Genomic DNA, 24,561 nt, shown 5'->3' with positions numbered 1-24,561 from the left:
GCTCTTCGCCCTGGGGTTTGTCTGTGATGCACAGTGTGCTCGTGGTAACAGCAGCAGGGTTTCTGTGGACAGCCTGGCTCCCAGGCCTCCTGAAGACTCTCTGTGCTACGTAACGATTCAATAAATTCTTTTTTTTTTCTTTAACCAGCTAGAGTGGCGTCTATTGTTTGTAACTAAGAACACGATCTGATCCAAATAGAAATGACAGGGCTTGGTGATAGATGGAGAGATCTACAGTTTTGTCCCAATTCCTGTCTTAGGTGGAATGATAGTGCTGTTTTTTAAGCTTGGGAATGAGGAGGGAAGGGCAGCTTGGGGAAAAGAGCAGGAAGTAATAATGAGCTCAGTTTTCAACATGCTGAGTGTGAGTTTCCTTTGGGACATATGGGTCATAGACAGGTACATGAGATATATGGATCTGGATATCAACAAGGAAGTCTAAATATTTTAAAATAAATTTTAGACTCGCTAGAATATATTTATTCATTAAATTAATTGAATACTCAAAACGTTCCGGTCACTGGGGAAACAACTGTAAATAAAATAAGATCCCTGCTGTCATAAAATTTATCATTTAGTGGGATAAATCATAAATAAGTAAATACTAAATGTGATTTTGGGGTGATATGTACTACAAAAAAGGGTGGAATAAGGAGATAAAGACTCATGGTTGGAGGTGGGATTGGGACAGCTACTATTTTAGAAGTGTGTCCAGGGAAGGTGTCTCTGTGGAGGTGACATTTGAACAGAATTAGGAAATGAGCTCTAAAAAGGTTTAGGGACAAGGAAAAGCAATCTAGGCAAAAGGAATAGCAAATGCAAGGGGATAATAAGCTTAGAGTGTTTAAGGAACAGAGAAAGCCATTGTGGCTAGAGTGAAATGAGCAAGAGGAGAATGGTAGCAGATGACCTTGCAGAGGTAGATAGGGACTACCAGATCATGTAGTCTATGCTGTTGACCAGGATGAGCAATTTTTATTTCATTCTAAGTTTGATGAGATGCCATTAGAGGGCTCTGAGCAGGGAGAGAAATGATGTGATTATGCTTTTAAAGATCACTGCTTCCATGTGGAGTAGCATCTTTGAGAGAGCAAGAGTGGAAGAAAATAGACCAGCTGGGAGTAATACAGGCAGGAGATGATGGTGGCTTAGAAGGTGTGATAGCGATGGCAGGTGGTGAGAAATGGTTAAATGCTGGGTATCTTGAGAAGAGACAACCAATAGGACTTGCCAGTGGGATTGCTGTGGATGCTAGGGAGAGAGAAATGTTGGATGACTGCCATGTTTTTGGCCTATGGAACTGGTAACCAGTAGTATGCTTTAATGAGGTGGGTGAGAGCTAGTCGGGGAGTGGTGGTAGAAATAAAATATTTTGGTTTGGATGTTAAGTTGGAGATGCCTATTAGACATCAAAATACGCTGGGGCAAGATTGATCAATTTGGAAGTCATTGTCTCAGAGACAATATTTAATCATCTCCCTTCCCTCCCCTCCCCCATAAATCCATTATCAAATCCCCCCTGTCGCCTTGGGGAAGCTTCCTGTCACGGGTGACTTATGGAAGGAATCTTTATCTTTCCTCTCTGGCACAGGTCTTTCCCCAGGAGGTCTGTGTTGAGCCTACCACAAGTAAAATCTAGAAAACAGAAAAAGCAGAAAGCCAAGGCAAGACATTATGAAGAAAAAGTACATGGTACTGCATTGCATTATGAATTTTAAAATTTTAAGTTGAGTGAGTACATAAAATATATGTGCTACATGTCTTAGGATTTAAACTTCTTTTATAAAGCAGCAGTTGTTCTGTGTGGTGTTTTCTTGGGAGACAGTTTAGAGACCTGGTTAAGATCACTGGCCTTGGAATCCTACTTCTTGGGTCCAACTTAGAGATATGTAATTTTGGTCTAGTTATTAAACATCTCAGCACCTCAGTATCCTCATATGTGAAATGGAGGTTGTAATAGAACTACCATTTTAAGACTATTGTAGAGATTAAATGATTGAGTGTGAGTAAAGCCCTTAGGACGGTGCCCGTATTGAATGAACTCAATAACTGTTGGCTGTTGGTACATGTTATGCGTTCTACAGGAACATAGGCCCCCACCTAGGGATTGCTTAAGCAGAGGCTGAAATACTATAGAAATGTTGTAGGAGGAAGACCATATTGGGAGAGGGGTAGATTCTGGATCTAAAACATTCTATTTTTGGATTTTTTTTTTTCATTCTTTGCAGTAACTCCTGTGCTGCCTGGGAGCATGATGTGTTGACTGAGCATATGGCAAAGCGTGAGGCTGGTGTGAGGCTGGTGAACAGGGAACTTGCTGGTTTCCTTTTGATACCACCTTTTTTCTTGAGATGCTTACTCTTATTCTGGATGCCAGATGATCTGCTGTGCTTTCGGTTTATCTGGGTTCCCTGCCTCTGTTTGTCTCCTATCCAGGTTCCTAATTCTTTAGGTGAGAGTCTGCTAGCCAGCTGACCATAAGGATTACTCTTTCATCATTCCTTCTAGGCAATATTCACATTTTAGCAGAGGCCACTATGACTAATTTGCAGAGGTGAGTAGTGATGGGCACACCCAGTGAGGGAGGCAATTGCAGAACCCACACTGGACACTCTAGTGAGATTTGGACAGTTGCAGGTCCCTGTGGCCCATCCTGCTAGAGCCCTTGGGAAAGTTATTCTAGAAGGAACTAAACATATTTAAAATCTAAGCTCTTGGAAAGAGGAAATGAAGTTTGTATACCCATTGGTTGTCACCATGCTTGGATATAGCCCTGGAGTCTACTTTCTCTGGAGGGAAGGGATAAGATAATGGATAAGTCTGAGAACAAAGACAGTAAAACTCCTGTGCAGTTGTGTTTAAGTGTTGTTCTGCTATTCTGAGGTACGAGCCATATCCCAGGACTTGCTTCAGAAAATCCAGGTTGGGGCGCCTGGGTGGATCAGTCAGTTAAGCGGCTGCCTTTGGCTTAGGTCATGATCCCCGAGTCCTGGGATCGAGCCCCACATTGGGCTCCCTGCTCAGCGGGGAGTCTGCTGCTCCCTGTGACCCTCCCCCCTCTTGTGCTCTCTCTCTCTCACTTTCTCTCAAATAAATGAATAAAATCTTAAAAAAAAAAAAAAGAAAATCCAGGTCAATGTATATGGTTTGCATTTAAAACACACACACACACACACACACACACCCCAACCTAACCATTACAGTATCAACTCCAGGTGGTTCCTTTCTTTTCTTTCTTTCTTTTTCTGGTGTTAAGTCTGTTTAATATCTTTAATAATTCTATCACTTCTAAGTCCTTCCACAAAGGGCATTACAGTTCTTCAGTGTATTGCAAACATATCTTTAAAAAAAGAGCCAACCTTAATGTTGAAGCTTTAATACAAAATTTTAATTACTGGCAGCAATATACTATAAAGTGAAATGAAGAACATCTTATTTAAATAAAACAAAACAAATATAATACTTCACTGGGGAATATATCCAGCACATTTTTTTCTTTATATATCTACATCCAATGGTAGTAGTTTATGGGCTAATTTAAAAACAAATGCGAATTTTAAAAAATAATGAAACCCATGTTTTTCTCAGGAATAGTATTGTATACATGCCATATAGCTTGTTTTTACAGCAGATACTAGTTTGCCAAACTTCAATGGCAAAACACTAAGTTGTGAGTTTTGTATTGTCCCCCTAGCTGTTTCTCGCTGCCCTGGAGAATCCGGTGGTGAGTAATGTTGAGAAACCAGCTTGTTGACACCATTTCTCTTCTTACAGGCAACTCCACTGGGACACAATATTCATACCCTTAAGATGCAAGGCCTCCCACAAATCCACTGGATATCACAATGTTCTGTTTGATAGATTCTGTTGCTTCTTCACTTGTATTGTTGATTTCAGGTGCTGCCTTATTTGCTCCTTTCTTAATCTTTTCTGCCTTGTTTACATCTTTTTCAACGCTCTTCCAGTCAATCTGCACATAGCCATTGTGACTGGCAATCTGAAGAAGAAGAAAGCCACCACCTACTGCAGTTTCCAACTTTCTGGAGCAAAACTCCTGCACACCAGCCAGTCACTCCACCCATTGCAATCTGGGTGGCACTGAGTTATTTTTCTACCATAGATCTGGAACTGTGGCCAAACATTCGATGCTACTAATGGTGTCTCCTTGCACACTCAGTTAAATCCAACACTTTGTAAGACTCATCATTGCTTTCATACTCTTGGGGAGGGGAGTTCCGGGTTCCCGGTTGCCATGATACCGCTGGCCCAGGTGGTTCCTTTCACATGTAATGGAAAACATCACTCTCCCCTCTGCCCCTCCCTCACAGAGGCTGTGAGGAGTGTGGTCCTTGTCTACGCATTTAACGGAGAAGGGTCTCACAAGGGGAAATGCTAACCTTTCATGGGTCTTTGTGTAACCAAGTAAGCCGCCAAATAAAAGCTCACATCCTCTTTCTAAAAAGACATGACAGCAAATTGTAGTGCATGATTCCTTATTGGATCCTGAATTTAAAAAAGAATTGTCAAAGATATTTTGGGATAACTGAAGACAGTCCAATAGGGATTGAATATTGATTAGATCCTTGCTATTCAGAATGTGGGCCACTGACCACACCAGCAGCATTACCTGGGAGCTTATAAGAAATGCAGCTTCAATCCCCACCCTTTAGGTGGTTTACAGGCACATTAAATGTTGAGAAGCATGTGTGTGAGAATGCGTGCACATTCTAAGTAGAAAAATTTGGAGGTATGTCTGTAACCTAGACTGAAGACGACGCTGTCAAAGGAACTGGGCCCTAGATTCCTACAAAGCATCGTGGATTGTCCTGCTGGAGCCGTTAGACTCTTCCAGGTGGGATAGACCAGGCATGGAGGTGTCTTCTGCACCGAGGAGTGATGGAATTAGACCAACCCCACAAGAAGAAACTCCGGAGTCCCAAAGGTGCCTGGGGATTCATTGCACTCTGCGACAAGAAGTCAACAAGGTTAGCAATTTGGGTGTGTCCCCTTAACTTGGTGGGGATTTTTTTTTCCCTTTGTTGGATGACACAGCTTAAAATTCCTTCCTTCGTGTGTTGTAATTCCCTCTGGTTTTCCCCAACCCTTTACTGTGGCTGGACAACACCCCTACAACTTTGTGTGTTGGTGACAGGGGAGAAGGGAGACCTGCCCTGTGGTCACAGCCCTCCGGGGAGGCTTTGGCAGGGGTAGCAGCATCACTGGCAGGGGGCAGAGGTCACCGGGGTCCAGGCTGCATTTTTCAGAAGGGGAGGTGAGCACTCCCCGGTCTCATTTAAGTGTCTCTGTGTCCTCTCAGGTCTGAGCCTTGTATTCAGGATTACTAACTCTGAGAACTTCTCTCTGATTGCCAAATCACAGAAGGGGAAGTGGGGAGGATGAGCCTCTCCCAAGCCCCATATTTCTATAGCTATAAAGGATTTGATTCATGCTGGGGCATTTATTTCAAACAAAGACTAGCACAAACTGAAAAGAGCTGAGAAATTACATCCTCCCATTCCTGCTTCCAAATTCTGTTCAGGTTTGAAACTTATTTGAGCAATTTTCATTTTGAAACATGAAAAGGTGGAAGAATCCAGCCTCCTTCTGTTAACAGTAGACAAAGATAAGCATCTCTCCACAAAGGTACGAGATTATGTTACCCTTCTGGAATCCTGGTAGCCAATTCAAGTTGTTTTTGAAGCACAATGCTACCCATGAGGCCTAAACCAAAAGAACCAGACATTCCAGATTGACTCAAATAATTCCATTTTTTGAATGTAATGTTCTGGCACCTCTGTGATTTCCATATTTGTTCCAGCTTTCATCACACCCTGTGATATTGAATGGCAAGATCAGGAACAGAATGCTTCTTGGAGTAACTCAGCTGCCTTCCTACCTTGTGGCTGTCAGGTATAGGACACAGTTTGTCAGGAATTAAAGGAAAACACAATTACCATTCAAGAATTTAATTCTCTTTCAACACATATAAAGAGGGTAAAAATTGTTTTGTGGCTTATTGTGGGGAGGGGAAATCTAAAAAAAACGACAAAACAAAACCAAAGGAAGGAAATTCTCAATGGAAACTATGGATCTTTGATGAACTTTTTATTTCTGCATGATTTGAGATTTATTAAGAGCCAGACTAAAACCTAGTTTGTTTTTCACTGTGTCTTATAAGTAAGGGGAAAAAAAATGACAGTAACTATTGAGCCATATCACCCTCAAATACATAGTAACTTGGCTTTGCATGCAAGTCACAATGCTTCTAGAAACCCCATGATAGGAAAGGTAAATCCTTTTCATTTTCTTTGGAACTATTTGGTAACATTCGCAGCTCAGAGCTGGGATGTCCATCCTATAGTTTATGTAGCTTCGCTGTGTTGTCTCTGACTCTGCAGAAGAAGAGTTTACAACTGAACTGGAAAACAGCTCTCCTGTGCTCCATTTAGTCTATGTGGGCCAGACTTTATCAGTTTTTGGTACTCTGTGTGATAATGACCGCTTGCCAAACACGCTTGTCTGAATTATTCCATAAAACTGCTTGATAAATGGACTTATCAAGACCACTAGGTCCTGAAGAACTTAAATTAGTCCCAGATGACTCTCTTTTCAGTTAAAAGATACATTTAAATAAAATGTGAATGTAAACATATTTTCACCTCAGAGTTCTATTTTGACCACTGAAGCACATTCTGGCACAAAGCACTATATCTATTTTTGACATTTGTGAGTTTTGCATTTGTTGGAAACAAACAGGATCTCAGGTGGCTGTATCTATTTTTTATATTTATGACTCTTTTGTATTTGCTGGAAACAAGTTCTCAATTTTCTATTTGCAAAATGAAATCATAACAGATGCTTCATAAGGATCTGAGGATGAGTAAATAAGCTAGTAGACATAAGGCGTTTATCACAATGCTGGGTACATAGTGACTGTTTAGTAAATGTTGCAACTTAATTCCTTTAGCTTGTGGTAGACGTACACACATAAAGGTGATTTAAATATATTCATTTCTATTGGTTTTCAAATTAATGTATTCATCTCTCATTGTAAAGTAATGGATTTTGGCGCGCCTGGGTGGCTCAGTTGGTTAAGTGTCTGCCTTCGTGCCTTCAGCTCAGGTCACCATCTCGGGGTCCTGGGATCGAGCCCCACCTCAGGCTCCCTGCTCAGCGGGAAGTCTGCTTCTCCCTCTCCTTCTGCACCCCGCCCTCCCCCCACTCGTGCTGTCTCTCAAATAAATAAATAAATACTAAAAAAAAAATAATGGGTTTTGGGGCGCCTGGGTGGCTCAGTCGTTGGGCGTCTGCCTTCGGCTCAGGTCATGATCTCAGTGTCCTGGGATCAAGCCCCGCATCGGGCTCCCTGCTCGGCGGGAGGCCTGCTTCTCCCTCTCCCACTCCCCCTGCTTGTGTTCCCTCTCTCACTGGGTCTCTCTCTGTCAAATAAATTAATAAAATCTTTAAAAAAAATGGGTTTTAATAGAAATTCAGAGCTAATTTTTTTGTGCATTTGGTAAGTTTTAAAAATTTAAGGCTCTTACTGATCTGCTTATAAAGCCCTCTGCTCTTCCAGTGCAACTTTGCCACTTTTTTCATGCTCCCAACTCACCATTTGGGCAAAACCATGCTGGTGCACAGTTTCTTTGCCAGTTCTATAATTGACATGTAATACTGTGTAAATTTAAGGTGTATTATCATGTATTGAATCATACCTTTATACATTGTAAAATGATTCCCATCATAGGATTAGGTACCACCTCCATCACATCACGTAATTACCATTTTTGTGTTTTTTTGTGGTGAGGACATTTAAGGTTTACTCTCTTAGGAACTTTCAAGTATATAATACAGTATTATTAACTGTAATCACCATGCTATCTATTAGATCCCCAGAACGTATTCATTTTCTAATGAATCTGAAACCTGGAAGTTTGTACTCTTTGACCAATATCTCCCTATTTCCTACTTCCCATGCCCAGCTCCTGGTAACCACCATTCTACTCTGTTTCTGTGAGTTCTGGTTTTTAATTTTTTTAGCTTTTTATTTTTTATTTTTTTAAGTAAGCTCTATGTAACCCCAACACTGGGTTTGAACTCATGACTCTGAGATCAAGAGTCAGAAGTTCTACCTACTGAGCCAGCCAGGCGCCCCAAGTTCAACTTTTTTAGATTCCATATATAAGTGAGATCATATGGTATTTGTCTTTAAGCTCTGACTTACTTCACTTAGCATAATGTCTTCAAAGTCCATCCACATTGTCAAAAACAGTAGGATGTCCTTCTTTATTGTGGCTGAATAATATTTCACCATATATATGAATAATATTTATTCATAAAAATATATATGAATAATATTTCTCTCTATATTATCTTCATTATCAATTAATCCATTGATGGGCATTTAGGTTGTTTCCAGTACCATGGCTATTGACTCCACAGTTTCTTGTATTGTTTTTTTCCTTGTCTAGAAAACTTCTTCCCCAATTTCCTTTATTACGATTCTGCTTTTCCTTTAAGTCCTGGTTCACACATTTTTTTCCCCTCTTACAAAGTCATTTCTGATTCCCTTAGTCCAAAAGTAATATCTCCTTATAGTCATTCTAATGACACTGAAAATTTTTTAAACAAAAATTTAAATTTAGAATAGGATTAGATTTACAGAAAAGTTGCAAAGATTGTCTGGAGGATTCCTGTATACCCCTTAGCTCATGTCCCGTAATGTTCACATCTTATGTTACTCTGGTACATTTGCCAGAATGAATAATCCAGCATTGGTACATGGATTGAACCCTTTTAACTTATATTGTAGCTGACTCTTAACTGTAAGCTTCTTGAAGCTGTGTTCTGTGGCCACTAAGTCATTTCTATAATCTGTATAAATTCAGTGCTTACCGTTGTGTACTGAGTAGGCACTAAAATATTATTTGTTGAATGAATAATTGCTTTCATTGCCTGAACTACCTATTTCAACAAAACCCGTCAGTTTGTTTGTTTATTTTAAGTTGACTTTATATTGAAGTAGAATATACATGCAGAAAAATGTGATCACAAATATAGAGCTCAATGAATTTTCACAAAACGGACACACTCATGTAACTATCACGGAGATCTTCAAACAGAACATTTCCTGCATATTTTCTTTCCCCGGAAGCCCCCCAGTATATCCCTTCCAGCCTTCCATTTTGACTTCTTCCATTGCCCTCAGTTTTATTTTAACAATGGGACACAGTGTCATGGTTCATGATTATAATGCAACTCTCTTTTATATTGTTATCATATCCATGCAAAGTGGCTTGAATCTATCTATTAAAAAATTCACTGCTTGATTAAAGGAAGTACAATGAAGCAGATTTTCCAACCGCCAAACAATGTCCATTGTCTTTGTAGTTTATATAGTTTCTTCATCAAGGCCCAGCTTATAGTTGGGTGTACCCACTTTGGGCTGAAGGACAATTCCAGTCTGAAAACATCAGTCAGGCCACTGTAGGAAGTAGGATATAAACCATTTTGGTTTCTGTTCCCTTAGAAACACATGGAACAAAATAAAGTTTGCCAAATGGAAATATACAAAACCACTGGGGAAATAAATGTTATTTTTAAGCTTCTAAGAGGCTATCACAAATAACTGGGAGGAGAGTGGAAAGAATTCAAAAAGCAGGTGACCTTTTAACAGCAGAACACAGCAGGGTTAGCAAGTGCCTGGAGAATGTTGTGACTTGGAGAAAGAGATGCTGAGAGACCAGCCTGGGTGGGACTGACCTCAGTGGACACGATGAGACTGGAGCTGGCTTTTCCCCATCCTACGAGAGCTGGATAGCAAAAAGAAAACCATACTCCAGAAATGGGAACTGTGAGAATCCCTGGGTACTAAAAAAAAGAGCAGATTTGGAGATCTGGTCGGTTTGTTGTTGGCAGCCAGGTCTGGAGTATCACCCTCAGAAGACTGGCTTTCTTCTACTCCTACAGCAAATATCACCCTGCAGAGATGTGACTTGTCCCCTAAGTGGAGACCACAGAGGCGGGGCAAGTGGGTTAGAAGGAGGAGGATGGCTGCACTGTCAGTAGAGAAAGCTGCTCTGCAAAGGGGACAGGGAGAAGGGCAGGCATCTCTTCTGGATCCAGAGGGAAAAGAAAGCCACCATGGCCTGTCTCTGTCCTTCTGAAGTTACATCACTGCTTCACTGCTAGTTCTCAGATGGGTCAAGAATTGACAGCTACTTTGCAAAGTATATGCCTATTACACAAATGGCCTGCTTTGGGTGTGCATTTAAAACAAGACAGAAAACGTTGCCAGTTGGTCAGTCTAGCTTTCCACACAGATAGCATTGAGACAACTGGCTCGACTAGAGACAGTTTGTGCCACATTTTCTCTCATAAAGGGAAAGCCTCCACAGACCAAGCAAAGAGAGAGATGCAGAGGGAGATGCCAAGAGCTGGCTGTTCCTGCTTATCCCTTGGGTTACAGACAATCACAATTCTAAGCACACCAGGGACCTATCGTGTTTTGGTATTCACATAACTACTAGCCTTGCATGCCCTTTACTAAGCAGACTAACAAACAACAGTATGTGTAAGATCTTCTGGAAAAAAAGGCGCTGGAGCTTGAACGTATTCTCTAACCACCAGCCTTTCTCCCACCATCTCTATCTACTACCACAACTTTCAGTCAAGGTGACTTGCAGGAGATTAATAGAAGTAGGTAGATGCAGGAGCTCACAGAAAAGTATCGGAGAACTCATTGGCTCCATTTATCCTAGGTTATCTGGAATCTTACAAAAACATACCAATCTGTCTTTACAGAGGGGCAGATCACAGCAAGGCAGAAAATACATTAAGTGGTGTTACTCTTCCTTCACTTAGACCAGTTCTTTCTCTGAATTTCTGATTTTTTTTTTTAGTGAGAGAAAGAGAGTTTTCCCAAATACTACATTGGAGCTTGTGACTAACAGAATTAAAAATGAATGTTCAACATCAGTGTTCTAAAAATCATAAGCCATTTATCTTCATGGAGAGTTTTTCTTTTTAAAAAAAATCTTATTTATTTGACAGAGAGGGAGAGATAGAGGACAAGCAGGGGGAGCTGCCGGCAGAGGGAGATACAGGCTCCCCACTGAGCAGGGAGCCCAATGCAGGGCTCGATCCCAGGACCCCGGGATCATGACCTGAGCCGAAGGCAGATGCTTAACTGACTGAGCCACCCGGGTGCCTGAGAGTTTTTCTTTTAAGTGCCTGGTTACTGTTTTTCCTTGATCTCTCTTTCTCACCCTAGTAAGAGATGCATCCTCCTCTGCTACTAACCTCCACCTCCATTGCAAAGCCTGTGACGTCCCACTTCACAGGCACAAAAGTTCATCCTACTGCTCTGCCCCATCAGCCCTCTATCCTAACTCTCTACCATCAGTCTTATGGAAAGGAGCAGAAGTTTCCAAGTTTCTGTCACTCCTGAACATAACACTGGTTGAAATTCTTAGGTAGGGCTTGTATGCTCCACCAACTAACAACCCCCAAACCCCCAAGGTGCAGAGATGGTCTACCCACTACCATATATCAGTAAAAATTAGAGACGTACTAGATGCCTATAAACTGAAATTATATTTAAGTAACTGATGGTACATCCACTAAGGTAACTCTTTATGAGCTTTTAAAGCAATGTTTGCTAGAAGTACATAACATGTTTCTGCCACAATATTAAATTTATTTTTTTTATTTATTTGAGACAGAGAGAATGAGAGACAGAGAGCATGAGGGGGAGGAGGGTCAGAGGGAGAAGCAGACTCCCCGCCGAGCAGGGAGCCCGATGCGGGACTCGATGCGGGACTCGATGCGGGACTCGATCCCGGGACTCCAGGATCATGACCTGAGCCGAAGGCAGTCGCTTAACCAACTGAGCCACCCAGGTGCCCGCACAATATTAAATTTAAAAAGGTAGGATACAAAATAATGTATAACATGACTGCAGCTGAGCAATGCTTAAAACCTAAAAATATGTTGAAAAAAAAAGACTGGACACAAATGCTTCAGAATTAACAGACCGAGCCCTGAGAATGAGGCTTTGGGTGATTCCTTTTCTCTTTGTAACTTTCCACCTTTTAATTGAGGCTGTCCTCCTTTTATAATTATGAAAAAGAAAACCTAGAGCTGTTGCATTTAACCAGTGAGCAAAAGCAGTGACAGGGGCGCCGTGGCCGGGCACCCGGCGGATTTGGCGGTGGCTGCCTGGGTCGGGCGGGGTCCCTGGGACAGCCTCCGGGACACAGGAGCCTGCTCCGGCAGGAGCTTTGAAGGAGGAACCCGATTTATCTCTGAGCAGACGACGTCACCCTGAGAAAGGCAGAAAGTGCTGATTAATTACGAACTCAGAACTAATCCCTGGAAAGCACCCTGATCGAGGTGACACAAGAGGGTGCCCCAAGCGCGACTGCGAGCTGCGGCGCCGTCACGGGGGCGCATCCGAGCCGCCGCGCCGCGCCGCGCCGCGCCGCGCCGCGCCGCCGCCCGGATCGCTGTGCGGCGCAGATGGCGCATGCGCAGCCCGCAGGCCGGCCCCTCAGCCGCAGGCGCGCCGCCTGCTCGGCGTCGCCAGCCTCCCGCCCGCCGGGGCCCGTTCTCTCCGGGCTGCGACTCTGTAGACTGCTTGCTTAGTGGTCGCGAACCGACTAGCACGCTCTCAAAGTCTACTGTCACCGTGGTGGGAAGACATTGGCCGAGAGCTCACTTTTCCTTGGAGAAAGTTCTCACACAGTGTGAGAGAAAATTTGTATAAAAGGTTGTCTGTGCTCTTGAGGAGAAGAGAGTGATCAAAGGACTCCGGGAGACTGAGATGTCCGTAGAGGTACCTGGCGGTGAAATATATTCCTGTGAGGAATGGCCTTGTAAAATGTTCTGAAAAGAATCCTGGGTGAGGCTAGGCAAAAGCAGGAGGAAGACTTGAAGCGTTTCACGTGGGAAGCCCCTGGGCTCTGCTCAGAAGGAAATGCTGAGCAGAGTGCGCGGGAGCAGATGGAGTGTGCGGCGCCTGCATCTTGCCCTCGGAGCGTTGCCACTTAGAGCGGATGCTCACGCAGACTTGGCCTTGTGGCCAGCCTTGAAGGAGCCCCCTCTGGCGCCCTGCAGCGCAGTGCCGCAGCTCCCCAGCCTGCATTTGTAGTCTGGTTTATTAGGCACATGTTAAACAGCGAACCGGGTGTAGGAAAGCCCTTGGCACCTGGGGGTGAATGGAAAGAGAGCTGGAGCTCTGGTCCAGTGAGCGGAATTGGCACCCCTCAAAAATACCCACAAACTCAGATTCCCTCCTGATGTGTTTCAGTCACGTCAAGGCTTGTCACCGTCTTTCTGTTTTCTTTCCTTTCTCCCTTTCTCCTTCAAAGCAAAGGTCTCACTAGGGTTGTTTTACGAACTTCACCAGTACACTCAGTGCTGCCTCATGTTAGATTGCCTTGGCAAGGAGAAGGACGTTTTAATCTTCTCTTGATCGCCGCTGGAGTCTCAGACCTTTGAATCTTTTGAACTCATCCATTCGACACTAGAAGCTACTGATTCAGCAACCGTGGTGCTCTCTTGCTTGTATTTCTTTGGCTCAAATATGGTATCTTTTCTGTCTCTTGGGCCCAAGGGAATGGGGATATGGAGGAAGGTTCCTAAGTCATAATCAGCAGCTTGATTCCTATGACCTTTTTGGAGTTCATAGTAACCAGAGTCAACAACAAACTGGGTTTAGGAGAAAGAGCAGCAGGTTTATGTAGTTCAGAAAAGATAACACAGTTCCAAGACATGGGAAGAACAGATAAGGATGTTTGGTAGTTGCTAAAATCAGAACTTCTCAAACTGGGGTTATCATCAGAATCACCCAGGCAAATTAAAAATACAGACTTCCAGGGTTGGGATTGGGGCAGGCATCTGTGTTTTTCAAAACTCTTGGGAGATTCTGACATCAGCAAAGGCTAGTTTATGGCTTGGGCTTCTGTGAATCAGGGGCAATACAGTGTGCCTGGGGTTGGAGTTGCTGATCAGAATTTATGAGGTTCTGGAGATATATTTGGCCCAGTTTGCCAAAATTATACCATTATTGTAGGGTATGACCTTAAGATTTGGGACACAGAGCTGAAGGGATCTGGGAAGAGGACAGAGGTACCTATCTCCTGAGTGACTAGGAAGCAAAGACTTGCAGGTCCATTAGCCCCGGGGAAGGGTGTTAGGCTCAGGTCAAGGAACAACCAGTGGAGAGGGATAGTAACAGGACAATCCAAAGTGGCTGCACAGCTCTGCTGAGCATCCACCGACTTGATTCCCAGCTCCACCACCAGGGAACAGCTGTAAGTTAAAGCTTATAGGAATCTAAAACTCACTCTTTGACAAGAGTTCTAAATTTAGTAAGCTTTGAGTGAAGGAGGTAATAATAATATTAGTAATAATTGCTAATACAAATGATGTCGTGGTTAGCATTTACTGAGCACTGTGCTAAACATGTTACAAGAATGAGCCAATTTAATCCCTCACAACAATCTTTTGAGGTAAACCGTATGGCCAGTTTACAGATGAGGAAACCAAAGCTCATAGAATTTAGGTGAATCGTCAAAGAATTCCCGACTAGTTGGTAGCAGAGACAGAACTTGAACATAAGGTTGTTTGACTGCAGAATGTGAGCTCTTCTGATGTGAGACTTCCCATTTCAGAGGCCTCTTTATTCCCAGAGTGGAGCTGAATGCAAGTCAAAGAGTGGGGTGGTGGTGAAGAGAAACTTAGGAATGAATGATGGTAAATGCTAAAATATGCCAAGAGCAATTAAAATTGAAAACTCACATCTTAGATAATTGGGGTCATTTTTTTTTTTTTTAAGATTTATTCATTTATTTTAGAGAGAGAGACAGGTGCACACACAAGCGGAGGGAGGGACAGAGGGAAAGAGAATCCCAAGCAGAGTCCCTGCTGAGCGGGGAGCCTAATGCAGGGCTCAACTCATGACCTGAGCCGAAATCAAGGGTTGGATGCTCAACCAACTGAGCCACCCGGGCGTCCCCGGGGTTGTTGTTTCAATTTGGTTATTCATAGTCTGAGATCTTAATAGTTCCTTGACACCTTGTTATCAACCTGAGGATTAGGTAGGCACATGATAAACCACATCAGTGGGTCTAGAGGAGAGTTAGGTTCTAAATCTTATTTTAATAAACAACTATACATACCTTTCCAGAATCATTAAAAAAAAAACTAGTATAATTTTGTTAATATAGCCTTCACATTTTAGCAGTGTCTCTAAAGTGCTCACCAACTTGGTTTGAGAAGGAGATTGGCAATGACTTGGAAACTATGTCGTCCTTGTAACATGGGCTTGAGAGTCCAGTGAGGGAAGAGTAAAGGAAATGACAAAGCACCCTTTGGAGGATGATGACAGAAATCTACGTATGAAAATAATCACACCTTGGGGATCTTGGAGGGTCCACTACTGATTACTCACCAGTTGTAAGCTCTCCCAGCATTAATCCATCTTGGCAGTGGGAAGGACATTACCACATGACTGCATTGCCTGCTGGCTTCTTACAAACTCCTGGCTGGAAAAGAAAATGAGTGAATATTCACTCTGGAAGATGGAATTGTTTCCTGTATAGAGTCTACCTCATGGAGGTCCTTCAGGCAAGCAAACCAGGTTTTAAAATTTTATTTTTCTGTTGACCACATTCCAACAAATTTTGAAGCATCTAATTCCTATCTTGGAAGAGTTTCCTTAAGGTTTAACCAGACTCATGTCAGGCCAGTGGCCACTAAGATTATTTTTTTAGCCCTATTGTGATTTTAGACTTCATTGGAAATGTCAAACCTTGCCTGCATCATATTGGCTGAGAAGGGGGAAAAACTGCTTGGTTCTTGAAGGTGCTTTAACATTTTTAGGTCAATGTTTACTTCATTTTTTTGCACCTAAGATGGTTGGAGGAAAAGTGCACTTGTAGAAAAACAAAACAAAACATTTTTTCCCTTATTGGTGGGACATGTTTTACTCACCAACAGTGAGGATAATGTGGGATACAAGGCAAAGGGAACGGGCATTCAGGTGCTGGAGGACTTCTTTGGTCACCATGGATTTTGAAATGGCTGCCTCTTTAGGTAGTTCTTTCTAGTAAGTTCAGGAGACATTGTCTTACATATTTAAAGGAGGGAGAAGGAGAGAGAAGAGGGATGTGTTTTCCATTCTAGCATATTACTAACCCCTGTTAGCAGAGAGAAGGTTTTGTTTGAAGAGAGGCACTAAATACTTTCCCACATTATGCGTACGGAGAGGGTTCACCCAGGAGCTGGAGGCAGGTCATGGACATAGTAGAATGTCATTCAGGAACACGATCTTCCCCCAACCTGGTAGGGCATGAAGATCTAATTCTTAAACTTGGGACTGTCCCTAGCCTGTAGAGAGACACTTTAGCTACTCATACAGCTTACAGGCTGCAGAGAATGTCTTTGTTCCTCATCTTACTGGGTGGCTTTTGAATCGTAGGCTTGGTGAAGAACCATCTTTCTCAGAGTGCTGCAGAATGTTGGAGGCCAGAGGCAGAGGGCTGTAATCTTGGAGAGTGGCTGATGGAAGTCTCTTCAGTTACTGTGGAATCTGAACTTCCAGATCCATTTCCTGAACAAGTAATGGGCCTCTGCACAAGAGATGGAACATCTCCTGGCACAAGTCACAGGTTATGTCTTGTCACTGAATCTAGAGGCCTATGCCCCAAGTTTTACAGGAAACCAATATTTACTGGAATATTTGCTATGGGAAACAGTGAAGTGGTTCGGGCTAAGCTGTGTGGAATAGGCAGTCCTTTTAGCTCCCACCTGCAAAATGCCTTAGCTCCAAAGGCCATTTTATCTCAGGGAATATTGACCAGATTCCTCAGAACTGGAGCCTAAGAACAGAGCCCACAGAAAACAGTAACAGAACAAGAATCGCTAGTAGGAAAGGGAGAAAGGGAAATCAGGATTAAAAGTAGGAGGAGAGAATTCCAAGAAGGTAGATTTGAACTTGGCGGGAAGAATATCACGAGTGATGTTTGAGAGAGCAGTTTACTAGAGTTTCAGTAAGATTCTCGGGACCATTTGGGCTGGCTAGCACATGGAGAAGCCTGACAGTGAAGGGGGAGAGAAGGAGGAGCTGTTGATCATTGCACAAGGGTATCCTGAGTAAGGGGACATGACTCACCTCACCAGCAACATAGATTTGATATTTATCATCTCAGTTTTTCTTGCAGATGTGGCGAAGTGTCCTGTTCAAACAAAGTCAGTATATTATCACGATTTTCTGACATATGGAAGTAAAGTGTCTTGGGGAATGAGTGCCTTTTTCTAATTCACACAAAGGCACCATATGGGCTAGTAATGACCCTGAAGAAAGAAAAGTACAGTACTCAAAAGGCATTTCAATGCTATAGTGTCAAAGCTGTGGCATCCGTGAAGTACTCTCAAGAGAATACGTTCGTTATTTTACCCTTATCAGTACTGTGGTTGAGATGGAGGCCTTGAAGATTAATATTTTTATGTGGGTGATAAGAAGGAGATCCTGGAAATGAATCTTTCTCTCCGTTTTAACCTATATCAGAATGCGGGTACTTTCTGTGCTTTGAAAGTTCATGAAGGTTTTCTTTTGCAATCCTGTCCTGTCCTGACTTTCTCCCTCTTGGGCATGAGGTCATTTTCTGTGGTTGCTAGATGAGATTTGAAGGTGGCAGGAGGATGGGTAAGTGGGAAAGAACCACTGCTCAAGTCCAGGCCACTTGGCGCACTTGCGGTCTCTTCGACGTACTTCAAAAGCATCACTTGAAGCCCATGAAAAGTGCATTTGACTTTCAGTTGTGACACCTTGGGTAAGGAGGGCCTCTAACGAAATACTCCCAATTTATTTTCTTTCCTATATCTGTGGAAGAAGATTTAAGAGAATGAGTTGATTTTAAGGCCAATGGAGCGATAGTACCGGGGGAAAAAAAATCCACTAATCTTTCTTGTACTGTAGTATAGTTGGTGCTGCCAAAAAAGTGGCACCTAAGAGGTAATATGTAAAGAACAAACACTCTAATCTTGATGTTCCGCCGGGGAATACTTCACTGATTTACCTTTTGAATAACTAGTCAGCCATCTGCTAATTTCAAGGTATTTCTTATAAAACGATGGCTGTGGGAAGGTTATATTGAAATACCTGGATAAATCACCCGTTGTTTCAGTGAACGCAACTGTTTTTTGTTTTTTTTTTTCTACTTGATAAATAAGTGACTCACTTAGCCTTGGAGCACTAGAGAGGTTTACCAAGATCATTTGTTACCCTTCCCCATCATGTAAACATTGTGTTGGGGAAGGGCTCTAGTGGGAAGTGCTGTGAGTTGAGAACAGACAAGCTGTCCTCCTTGTCTTCGAGGCTGCTCAGGTTGATTGCACAGGTGTACTTAACTTTATGTTGTTTCTCTGGGAAATTCTGCATATCAAAGAACGCAGTGGATTTACCTAGGAGCTTATTATATAAAGGAATAATGAAGGGATGTGATTTCTTGGGTTAAGAAAAGAGGATTTAAATCTGTTTTAACCATTTTAGGTTCACATGTCCAATAGTGGTTTCCCATTCTCAAGCATTCTGCTTTAGGGCAGCCCGTCTAAGTACAATTTTCAGAAACCAGGCATCAGAATTAGTTGGGAGAGCTTGTTAAAAATCAAACAGAAAACAATAGCTTCTTGGGTTCCTACCTCAGATCAATGGACTTGTCATTTCTGAGGCCTGGGAAATTGATTTTAACAAGTTTCCTGCCCCTCTGCCTCCTCCAGGGTGACTCTGAAACATGTTCAGATATTTATGATCTTACATTCTGTTTTATTCTTCTGGTTGGAGGAGGGGGAGGAAAGAGAGAAATAGAGATTGATTTTCAGTTTTGTACCAAACCATGAACAAAGAGAGATTAACTTCTATTGAAGGTTCTTTCTCTGTTGAACAAGGGAGTAGTTGAAGAAAACCTGGGTGTGTTTGTAAAGGGCACACAACAGCTATGTAGGCTGATAAGCCTGGGGCTGTAAATATTTGAAATGGCAAATTTGTAAAACCATGAATTGCATGGGTATTTAGAATACTTTTTTTTAATACACATGAGCACACTATTATACAACTAGCATAATTTAAATCTAACAGATTGGAATTTGTGTCTCCTTATAAACTTGATTCTTATCAAGTAAGATACTTGGAATTTTTTTTAAATTTTTTAATTTATTCATGGGAGACACAGAGAGAGAGAGAGAGAGAGAGAGAGAGAGGCAGACGGAGAAGCAGACTCCCAAGGAGCAGGGAGCCCGATGCGGGACTCGATCCCGGGACCCTGGGATCGTGACCTGAGCCGAAGGCAGACGCTTAACCATCTGAGCCACCCCGGCGCCCAGATACTTGGAATTAAAAAAAAAATCTGCAAAATACCAAGGGTTGAACATTCCAAGCTTTCATAAATTAAGGATTTAAAAAAAAAATATTGTAACTTCTTAGATTCAGCCATTAATTTGTTTCTGTTAACAGGCTTTTAGAATGTCAATCTGTCAATGGGGGCGCCTGGGTGGCTCAGCTGGTTAAGCGTCTGCCTCTGGCTCAGGTCATGATCCCAGAGTCCTGGGATCTAGCCCTGCATTGGGCTCCCTGCTCAGCAGAGAGCCTGCTTCTCCCTCTCTCTCTGCCTATTTGTGCTCCCTCTCTCTCTGTCAAATAAATAAATAAAATCTTAAAAAAAAAAAAAGAATGTCAATCTGTCAAGTTATATATGTATTGTGTAAATTTTCATAATCTCACTTCATCTAATTTACTCAAACCCCTATACATCTTAGGTTTACATTATATGCTGTATAAAAGCAAATGCCATTAAAATACCATCTTTTTAGGCTTTTCCCTGAAATCATGTCTACCTACAACCTGAATCCAGCATTCTCAATCCTTTTATGAAATTGGACTTGAAGGGAAATCAGTGTAGGTGGCTCATAAAGGATCGAGGACCCTTACTTAGTATGAGAGATGTGTTTGTGGTTCAAGTTCCCTCTGCCTATGGGCCTGGCTGTGGCCTCTGAAACAGAGGTTGAGGGGAGGAGTCTCTTGGGGATCCCCTCTTGTTTTACTACTGTGGTGAGGCTGAAGGCAGCTGCTTTCCCAGGCCTCAGCACTTCCAACCTTAGGGTGATGTGCATTTTCACTCCCTTGTCTAGCCATCATGACTTCCTGTTCTTTTTCTGTAATGTTTTTCAGATCCGCTCCTTCCTGTTGCTTTCCCAAGCCTGATTCTGGTCCAGGCTCTAATTACCTCACACACACCTGCACTCCCCTAACATCCTCTTTCCTGTCTACAGCTTTTCCTCTCACCATTTTTTTTTTTTTTAAATTTCTCAGAGTTGTTAGAATCCTCTTCCTGAAGCATCATTTCCATCACACTCGTCCTCCAACAGCTCCCAGTTGCATCAAATCGAACCTCCAGGTCCTCTGCTCCAAAGCCTCCTCTCACTGCCTGCACCATTATCTCCTTTACAGCTGGATTCCACTCCAGCCAAGCAAACGTCCTGACACCATGTCTATACAATGCTATAACATCTGGTTAATCCAGTCAACTCTGTCAAATCTTCAGTTAATCATCTGGATGTTTTGTCTACAAGATGCCAAACATCTGGATTGACTGAAGAAATTCACTACATTGATAGAGATTTTTTTTTTTTAACTGAATTGACCAGATGTTTTGGCATTATGTAGACACATTGCTGTCTCCGGCATTTATCTTAATCGCTTGTCTGCACAATGTCCTCTCCACCTGAAGCATGACCTGTCTTCTCGATGCCATGTTCTCCCTTCCTTCCAAATTATGGTTAAAATTGCCTCTGCCATGAAGCAGTTCTAGATTAATGCCACCAAACTGAAATTTTGGTTCATACCAGCATTTTTAAATATATAATTAGTTTCAAATGAAATCACTGTTGTCTGTATTTTATTTTTGGGTGTTGTCTTCCCCCTTTGCCTCACTAGATTATAAACGTTGTAGGTCAGTATTAGGCTGGCTTATGTAATGAGAGGCATGGTATGTATCCTAGTGATCAAGGACAGAAACTCTGGGAGTCACTCTTGTTTTGAATTCTAGCTCCTCTACTTACTGTGTGACCTGGACAAATTATTTAACTGTTCTAAGCTTCAGATCTCCTCCTCATTTGTAAAATGGAAATAATAATAGAGCCTACTCTATAGAGCTGTTTATAAAGATTGGAAGAGTTACTACAGATAAAGTGCCTTGAAGAATGTTTGGCATAAACTATCCATCAAATTTTTGCTCTTATCATTATAAGCTTTGTAAGAGCCCAGTTTTCTTGTCTATTCTTTCTTTTGACTTATAACCTTACTTTCTGCACATTACATGTTGGCCCTCAGTTCTTTCTAATCTCAGGAGTTAGAATATTGCTTTCTATAAAGAGCAGGTACTCCTATGATTAAGAGTCTTCTATGGTTAATCATAGGAAACAAACTGAGGGTTGCTGGAGGGGGGCGGAGGGCGGATAGGGTAACTGGGTGATGGACATTAAGGAGGGCACGTGATGTAATGAGCCCTGGGTGTTATATAAGACTGATGAATCACTGAACTCTACCTCTGAAGCTAATAATACACTATATATTAATTAATTGAAATTAAAACATTAAAAAAAGAGCAGGTACTCAGGGAATATGGGTAGAAATTTGTTTCTCTACAGAAATGTGGTTCCCCAAAAATGGTCTGTGGATCAATGCCCATCTGAGACAAAGTGTCTTATGTTAAAATGAGAAAAAGACAATGTAGTAAGGTTTTTCTAAAGCTAAATTTATTCAAATGTTAGAGCTGTCCCTGAACTGAGGTTGAATCCTTCCTTCATTTTTAGTGTAAAAATGTTCTAACTCTGTGAAATGATGGTGATAGTAAATGATAAAATATGGAATAACATGATATTGGGTACTTTTTAATTTAAAATGTGCTGCTTGATTTATTCATTCAGCAAGTATTTATTAAGTGTCTACTATTTGTTAGACATGGTTTTGGGCATTGGAATAATAGTAAACTAAACTGAAAAAAATTCTTGCCCTCATGTAGAGCACTCTAGGGTAGGAGATTGGATGATAAATAATAAGTAAGAAACCTCTCTAAGGCTCAGTTTCTTCATTTGTGAAATAACAAGGGCCCCTGCTACATAGGGTTGTTTGTTAGAGTTAAATACATTAATAAGGCAAAGTGCTTAGGTGTTTATCATATTATTGAATATAACGGGAGACGGAAATTTAGAAAGATTGAACACATGGGGAGGAGATGAGTTGCAATTTTAAAGTAGAGCAATTGCTGTAGGCCTCATTGAAAAAGTGCCATTTGAGAGCAGACCTGATGGAGCTGAAGGAGTTAGCTATTTGGACATCTTGAGGAGAGTGTTTCAGATGGAGGGCTCATTCAGTACAAAGCACCTGAGGTGGATCACACCTAGCTCATATGATGAAGTGCAGGAAGGATAGTGTGGCTGGCACAAAGTGAGCAATGGGGAGGATAATGAGAGAGGAGATCAGAGGTTAAGGGGGAGGGGTGGCAATTATCTAGAGTCTTATAGCTATTGTGAGTTTGTGGGCTCTTACTCGGAATTAAATGGGGGAACTATTGAGGGGTTTTGAACACAAAAGTATAACTATGTGACTTCTGTTTTAAAAAGTTTCACTTGGCTGCTATGTTAATAAATTACAGCAAAACAAGTGTGAAGCAGGGAGACTAGTTATGGTGCTAGTGTTGTAGTCCACGTGCAAGTAGATGGTCCCTTTGACCAGGGTGGTAACAGTAGGAAGTGGTAAATAATGGTGAAATTCTGGATATGGTTTGAAGGTGTCAGCCAACAGAATATTGTAACAGAATAGATGTGTGGGGTGTGATGTAAAGACAGGAATGCAAATATTTAGCCTGAGCAACTGGAAAGATGGTATTGCCAATGCAGAGATGGGTGACAGTGCGAAGAAAGCAGAACTGGTGGAGGCAGGGCAAGCAAGTGCAGATGAGAGGTTAGTTTTGGACATATCATTGATGGGACATGAAGACCATATAATGAAATTATGAAATTTCACTCTAAAATGGACCTGTGCCTCACATACTATCCTGTATAACTTGTCTAAATTTATTCAAAAATCACTTGTTGAATTCTTTAGTTGCTTGGGAGATAGTATCCATTCTTTTTTTTTTTTTTTTTTTTTAAGATTTTTTTATTTGCGAGAGAGAGAATGAGAGACAGAGAGCATGAGAGGGAGGAGGGTCAGAGGGAGAAGCAGACTCCCCGCTGAGCAGGGAACCTGATGTGGGACTCGATCCCGGGACTCCAGGATCATGACCTGAGCCGAAGGCAGTCGTTTAACCAACTGAGCCACCCAGGCGCCCGGGAGATAGTATCCATTCTTAATCAGTCTATTCATTTACACTAATAATATAGTATAACTTTAGAACAGAGATAAAATGATTACATTCCTCTTACCCTAAATAGAATATTTCCTCAAAAATTGCAAATTGAAGAACAATTTGTACACATCAAAAAAAGAGGAAACGCACAAATTGTAAGTGTACTTATAACTATTGAGAACTAACCATAAAATATATTCTACTTTAGTAATTTATTTTCTATACATGATACCCTTCAATTAAAAATTTGAATATTAGGGCGCCTGGGTGGCTCAGTTGGTTAAGTGACTGCCTTCGGCTCAGGTCATGATCCTGGAGTCCCAGGATTGAGTCCCGCATCGGGCTCCTTGCTCAGCAGGGAGTCTGCTTCTCCCTCTGACCCTCCCCCCTCTCATGCTCTCTCTCTCTATCTCATTCTCTCTCAAATAAATAAATAAAATCTTTAAAAAAATTTTGAATATTAAAGCTCCAACTAGATTAAATTCAGAAAATGAATGGGAAAGTCACTTAAGAGTTTCCTGCTCTCAAAACTATTTTAATTAGTAAAAAGTATCAGAACTTTAGCAACAATTATCCATTTTTGGCATCATGAAGATGAGAGACTTAATTTTCTAAAAGACCAAGAATATCTTCTTTGTGACTGATGCTGAGAAGAAAGCCTCTAGAAGTTGTTTTTGCTGAACAAGTAACATGAATTAATACCATGATCTAACGTTAAAGGAATAATTTCCAGCAGATGTGGAGAGAGACCAGACTCCTGTCTGCATTTTAATTAGAAGCCAGTCTTCTTTTCTCTCCAGGTAGGATTCTTTATTCCTAACCCAAAATACCTTTAAAAAAATTAAATGATGAATTGGTATGTTATCACTTATAGGAAATAATTCAAAGAACTATAATTACATTTATTTTCTTCCTCCTCCCTACTTTTTTTTCTGTGAGATGTGGTTGCTTCTTGAGCTGGACATATGACTGGGGCAAAAATGACAGGCAGAGGGAAAAATAAATGTGAGCCAAGTGGCTCTGGGAAACTTTGTTGAAAGAATCTGAAGATACAAACTAGTCATAAAAACATAGGATGCAGATGTTACTAGAACTTAGAACTTGACCAAATTATGTGAAGTAATCACATAAAATAGAAATACACATGAAG

General features: G+C 41.7%; 1 pseudogene; it reads right to left on the bottom strand.

The window, feature by feature from the left end:
• Positions 1-3,208: 3,208 nt before the first annotated feature.
• LOC123854483 (FUN14 domain-containing protein 1-like) lies at positions 3,209-12,528 on the bottom strand (annotated as a pseudogene).
• Between the last annotated feature and the right edge of the window lie 12,033 nt (positions 12,529-24,561).

The sequence above is a fragment of the Mirounga angustirostris genome, unplaced genomic scaffold (genome assembly GCF_029215605.1).
Source record: "Mirounga angustirostris isolate CCGP_5_RB_7025 unplaced genomic scaffold, mMirAng1.0.hap1 SCAF_7, whole genome shotgun sequence".
Classification (NCBI taxonomy): Eukaryota; Metazoa; Chordata; class Mammalia; order Carnivora; family Phocidae; genus Mirounga; species Mirounga angustirostris.
Note: the sequence above shows the minus strand (reverse complement) of the source record. Positions and strands in the feature narration are given on the sequence as shown.